This window comes from Frieseomelitta varia, unplaced genomic scaffold (assembly GCF_011392965.1).
Source record: "Frieseomelitta varia isolate USP_RPSP 00005682 unplaced genomic scaffold, Fvar_1.2 scaffold_1, whole genome shotgun sequence".
Classification (NCBI taxonomy): domain Eukaryota; kingdom Metazoa; phylum Arthropoda; class Insecta; order Hymenoptera; family Apidae; genus Frieseomelitta; species Frieseomelitta varia.
Window position 1 is genome coordinate 289,616 of NW_025108638.1, and position 6,780 is coordinate 296,395.

At 35.4% G+C, this 6,780-nt stretch overlaps 1 long non-coding RNA gene across 1 annotated transcript; it reads left to right on the forward strand.

Annotated features, from left to right (window-relative positions):
- The first annotated feature begins 1,370 nt into the window (after positions 1-1,370).
- On the forward strand, positions 1,371-4,162 carry LOC122538553. The gene is made up of 2 exons (XR_006308924.1): positions 1,371-1,675; positions 4,102-4,162. It is a non-coding gene; the product is annotated as an uncharacterized LOC122538553 (long non-coding RNA).
- Positions 4,163-6,780: the final 2,618 nt, after the last annotated feature.

A 6,780-nucleotide genomic window follows, 5' to 3' on the forward strand; every position in this document is an offset into this window, starting at 1 on the left:
TACATAACCTAACAAAATTAAGTAGTATCTTGCTCGGTTGCTAATTGTCCAATGTTTTCATACGTTTGTTTTGTACATAACCTAACAAAATTAAATAGTATCTTGCTCGGTTGCTAATCGTCCAATGATTTCATACGTTTGTTTTGTACATAACCTAATAAAATTCAGTAATATCTCGCTCGATTGCTAATCGTCCAATGTTTTTATACAATTGTTTCGTACGTAACCTAACAAAATTAAGTAGTATCTTGCTCGATTGCTAACCGTCGAATGTTTTCATACGATTGTTTCGTACGTAACCTAACAAAATTAAGTAGTATCTTGCTCGATTGCTAACCGTCGAATGTTTTCATACGATTGTTTCGTACGTAACCTAACAAAATTAAGTAGTATCTTGCTCGATTGCTAACCGTCGAATGTTTTCATACGATTGTTTCGTACGTAACCTAACAAAATTAAGTAGTATCTTGCTCGATTGCTAATCGTCGAATGTTTTCATACGATTGTTTCGTACATAACCTAACAAAGTTAAGTAGTATCTTGCTCGATTGCTAATCGTCGAATGTTTTGTACATAACCTAACAAAATTAAATAGTATCCTGTTCGATTGTTATTTATCGAACTTAATTAAATTCCATCAGTAGTTTGAACTCAACGTAAGTTGTACAGAATGCATTTATGGATTTAAACCAGAGCCATAATCGTTGTTTAATACTAATGTGCTACAATCAATTGTTCCTGACAATCGATCGCACGAAAATGCGAAACAACCTGCTCGAGTGAAACGACGATACAATTTAGCTGTAGTTACGACCTTGCATCACTGAAATTGTAAATATCCATTAAAATTCAATCGCATTGTTGCTCAATGGCGTTGATATCAATTAATATCGCGATGCACAATGTACGTATAGTCGATTTCATAAACGCGCGAAAATGTTTGAGAATTTGCTGGTTTAATGTTCCGGCAAATATTATTTGTTACACCGATTCGTTGCTCGAAGATAATCAAACGCAACGCGAGATAGCAGAATTTATTTCGCAAAATAGCAGATCGCGCGTTAAATCGAAACATGAAACTCCCAAAATCAAACTTCCAGCGCCTTTGAACTTTGATGAAACAGAATAGAAATAGAAATTGTTCGTGCAAAATATTAGATTTATATACGAATCTGTTAATAGACATTAGATTTTACAATTTATTAATATTTCATTGACATTTATATATAAATCTAAGATTAAATATTGCATTTCTATTATTTATGTTTCCACCAAGAAATAATTAAACATTATCCGAATTAGAATTAAAACCCAAGGTTGTTTGTTCGGCGAATGAAACCAGAATAAAAAATAAAATCGAACGAGAAGAAAATTGGGGGATAGGAGGGAATTAGGAATAAAACTGGACGAAATCTATCGCGCGACGTAATTCGCGGTATGCTATTTTCGTCGAACACGATTCGAGAATTCTATCCATCACAGTGGGTGAGTCACTATTACCATAGGGATCACCGAGAGAACAGAGACGAGCAAACGAAAAGAGAACACACGAACAGTGGAAGGGACAACGATCGTCCAGGACCGCAAAGACGACGATACACGCCTTTTGAATAACCACTGACTGACCTCACTGCTTTTTTATAGTCACCGAATATACGGCGTGCATTCGCTTTACGTACGTGTATTTATCGTACCTCGTGTATCGATGATCGTTGGCTCTGGCGGGCCGCGATTCTCGTCCGCGAGATGGGGTGTGCGCACATCTCGGTTCAATTATCGTTGTACCAAGTAACGTCGCTCGTATATTCTTCGTCGCGTCCTTGCTCGCCTGCGAGCCGAGCCGTTTAAGGTGGCTGGATAATTGAACGGTTCAAGGCTCATTCCTCGATGCACGGCATTGTGCTCGCTTTTGAAAAATGATTCTCGAAGAAGAGATTCGGAGACGTTCACGATAAGTCACTGGATTGTTTTTCTGCGAACGTAAAAAACAAACCTAACCTAAAAAGACGTAAACCTAACTTAAAAGGATGTTAAAAGAACCTAAAAACCAACTTAACCTAAAAAGATTTGGGTTAGGTTTGGGTTAGATTTAGAAAAAGAATTAAATCTAACCTAAAAAGACGTTAAAAGACCCTAAAAATCAAATTAACCTAAAAAGGTTTGGGTTAAGTTTGGGTTAGGTTTAGAAAAAGACTTAAATCTAACCTAAAAAGACGTTAAAAGACCCTAAAAACCAACTTAACCTAAAAAGATTTGAGTTAGGTTTGGGTTAGGTTTAGAAAAAGACTTAAATCTAACCTAAAAAGACTTAAATCTAACCTAAAAAGACGTTAAAAGACCCTAAAAACCAACTTAACCTACAAAGATTTGAGTTAGGTTTGGGTTAGGTTTAGAAAAAGACGCAATTCTAACTTAAAAAGACGTTACAAGACCCTAAAAACCAACTTAACCTAAAAAGCCTACCATAAACCTATCCTAAAAAAAAAACGTCGAGAAATCCTAAAAACAAACTTACCCTAAAAAAGCCTAGACCTAACCTAACGACAAACTTAACCTAAACATAAATCTAACGTAAAGACAAACTTAACCTAAGAAGACTTAAATCTAATCTACAGACAAACCTAACCTAAAACGACTCTAAAGACAAACCTAACTTAAAAAGACTCTAAAAAACCAACTTAACCTAAAAAGATGTTCATTGATACTTTTGAAATGACAGATCATCGTGGCTGACGGCGCGAAATTACTATCGAAGGGTCGATGACGCTTCCAGCCCTTCAATTATAACGTGACACCCTGGAACGCGTGGTTGAGCGTTTTAACAGTGACAGACGCAGACGCGCGTGCTTATTTGCGTTTCGTGCGCGGCTCCATTATTGTTTCGGTAATTTGCAACTGAACCAGCCGCGCGATATAAAAAGATGGCGGTCGATCCGGGAATTTTCGCGTGTCGCAACGACGAAAATTGGACGAATTTTCCGACGGGAGGTGGGTTTCGCTCGTGGTTTCACGCTTGTGCAAATAGCGCGACACGCGGCGCGCAAATAGCACGTTTGCGCGAGAATTTAGAGAATATTTTATTTGCAGTCGCGGAGGCGCGTTTGAAACGCGCGTGGGAAATTGCACCGCGTGCATTTCGGAAAGACGAAAATATTTTTGCGAGCAAGAATTGGAAATAATCGATCCGTTTTATGTTGGAACCAGAGAACGCGTCGATCGTTCATAAATAGATCTTCAATCAAGAAATAGTTTATTTCTATGTTGATCACGTCGCGTGACACGTGACAATTCGCTTGATGCGAAATGACAAGGAAAAGACGTTAAACACATGGAACGCATTCACGTGAAATAAGATAAAATTAGTAGAGTTTATATGTATATATGTAAGCAAGTTGCGCAATATTTTTCTTCGCCGCTCTTTATTTCTGTTTCTCTTTGCATGCACGACAAGATTTATAGGCCATTCCAACAACGTGAATGTGTTTTGCATACATTGTATTCTGATTACACGGTAATTATCTCCCGATTGAAAAATACCGTTCTCCCCTTCAGACACGTTAAACTATTAAAATTAATTTGCATAACAAACGCTTCTAAATCGAACGCTACGGTTACGCAACGAACGAGTCTATTTTATGCATCTCTCAAATTATATTGTATCATGTATGCTAACGTTTCGCGTAGGATACGAGTCTTTATCGTACGAGTTTTAAGTCACGTGCGAACTCTAATTTGAACAAAGCGTGACAAAGGCATCTCGCGAGCCACAGTGTATACATTCGTACCACAGATTTGTCGACGTGATACATCTAAATTAAGATCCCATCGAACAACGAGATCGATGAAACCACGTAGAATACGAATAAATTTTATTCAATGTCGATAACGTAAAGTTAATTGATTTTAACCTCAAGATTTTTCGCGAAACTATACTTCGTGTAAGACAAGTTTCCCCGATGCGAACCGTACAGATAAGTCTAACGACATCCAGGATAAATGCAGTTGAGTAAATCAAATTTTTGAAATTGAAAGAATGAATAAATTCAAGTTTCTTCCCCATGAACGATAAAGAATTTGAAGAATCAGATTATTATTTTCGAGGCGTAACGTATGGCTGTCTTCGATTGAGAAACAAGCAAGCCACTATAGTGGTATACCGTTCGAAAAGGTAATGTACGCGAAGGCCACTGTTCAGGACTCGTGATCGTACGAGCACGTTCGTGCACGTTCGAGTATCGAAATGATGGGTGTTCGAAAAACACTGTGTGCTTGATAATAATTTATTGGCGATGCAACCGTGCACAACCTTGTCTGGATTCCCTCTGTCTCTTATTTACAGCTAGCAGAGTGTCTCACAGATATTTACTTAGAGTATGCATCGAAAATAATAATCTGGTTATAATATAATATACAATACATATATACATATTATGCGGAGTGTTATTCAAAGATTTATTTAGAGTATACTTTGAAAATAATAATCTAGTTATAATATAATGTATAATATATATTATAATTATAATATGATATATAGTATAATGTAATATAATAATAATATATAATAATATATAATATAATGTAATATAGTAATAATATATAATATAATGTAATATAATAATTTATATTATATATATACATAATATACATTATATATATAATGTAATATAATAATTTTTATATAATAATTTATATAATATATATATTACGCGGGGTGTTATTCAAAGATTTATTTAGAGTATACTTTGAAAATAATAATCTAGTTATAATATAATGTATAATATATATTATAATTATAATATGATATATAGTATAATGTAATATAATAATAATATATAATAATATATAATATAATGTAATATAGTAATAATATATAATATAATGTAATATAATAATTTATATTATATATATATACATAATATACATTATATATATAATGTAATATAATAATTTTTATATAATAATTTATATAATATATATATATTACGCGGGGTGTTATTCAAAGATTTATTTAGAGTATACTTTGAAAATAATAATCTAGTTATAATATATGTTATAATTATAATATGATATATAATATAATGTAATATAATAATATATTATATATATTGCACATATTATAATATACACAATATAATAATAGTTGGCCAGCTGATTCTATTATATTGATATTCGATTACTAAAAATTAATTGCCCCCGAACATTGACCGAAAGATCAATCTAAATCGTTTCTCAAAAAACAGCGATCAAAACTCGCGACCGATTTTGACAACAGAAGAATGGTTAACAATATCTTAAAATTCCTTGATCAAATAAATCGAGTCATCTAGTCATCAGTCACAAGGTGAAAAAAAAAGCGCAAAACTGTCCATGGCTAATATAATCTAGAAAAGTGAGTAGATTAGTGCATCGAGTCCGAAAACAGCTAAGAGGTTAAACTCGAGGAAATCGTGTTGTTTCGTTCTAGTGGCGTTCTCCATCGACCGAATCTCCCCTGAATAAACGACCGGTGCGACGTAATGGACGCGGGGAACGAGTACATAAAGTAACGCGGCCCAGCGCCGTAAACGATTTAATTGCCGGCGATTATAAATGCTTTTTGCAGACCGATCGGTATCGGCTCGGCTACCGGCATGTCCATAGGCGAGGTGTGAACCCGAGATAATATGGTAATGGCCAGCGCACGGGGTACCTTTACGACGGTGAAACCCTCTGGCGAGAAAGAGAGAGAAAGAGAGAGAGAGAGAGAGAGGCAGAGAAGAATGCTCTCGGGTGGAAAAGCGAGAAGAAAACAGGCCGCGGGACACGCATGCCAGACCGCGCAGAATCTCTCTGATATCTTTTCTAAGCGTTTGCTGGCTGCCAGTCTCGTATCGCATCGTCGGGATGTGTGCAACAACGTTAATTAAATTCTTATCGGGCCGATTATCGCGTTGATGATCCGGCAATCTCGCAACTTGCTCTTGCGATTTGCTTTTATGACACGACGGATTTGGCCGAATGTTAATGTTATTCGTGACGTTAGCAGACTGCGAAAAAATACTGAAAGAAAACTGAAAGAAAACCGAATTGTTTTTCAATTATAGCGAGATTCCGTATGGGAGAAGACGATTGAAACGGTCTTCCATCGCCGATTCGAAGGCAAAGAAAGGAGCAATGAGATTTTCAGGCACACGGTTCCATCTCAATCAGCGCGAATGTGAATAACAGACGATGTGGGCTGTGCTCCAAGAACCAAGTTACCAGACCGGATGTGCACGCATAACTACGAGCCAGACTACGAGTACATACGCTCGTGCGTGACACGCAGACTATCAGGTTCCCTCGAATATCAACTCTATCAAAGTTGAACGGTCAAACGTTACAATTCCAAAAAAAAAGACGTTTCTCGCAAATAACTCCTTTTCTTCCGTCGACAGTGGAGTGAACAGTGGAGTTCTTCGTATTCTTATTATTATGAAAAAAGTAAATACAACGATAACAATAAATAAATAAATAATAAAAAGTGGTTCACTAAAAAATTTTGAACATCGTAGCTCAAAACTGGACAATGTTATGAATATTACAAACTGTTATATAAATAAATAAATACAACGATAAGAATAAATAAATAATAAAAAGTGGTTCGCTAAAAAATTTCGAGCATCGTAGCTCGAAACTGTACAATATTGTGAATATTACAAACTGTTATATAAATAAATAAATACAACGATAATAATAAATAAATAATAAAAAGTGGTTCGCTAAAAAATTTCGAGCATCGTAGCTCAAAACTGGACAATA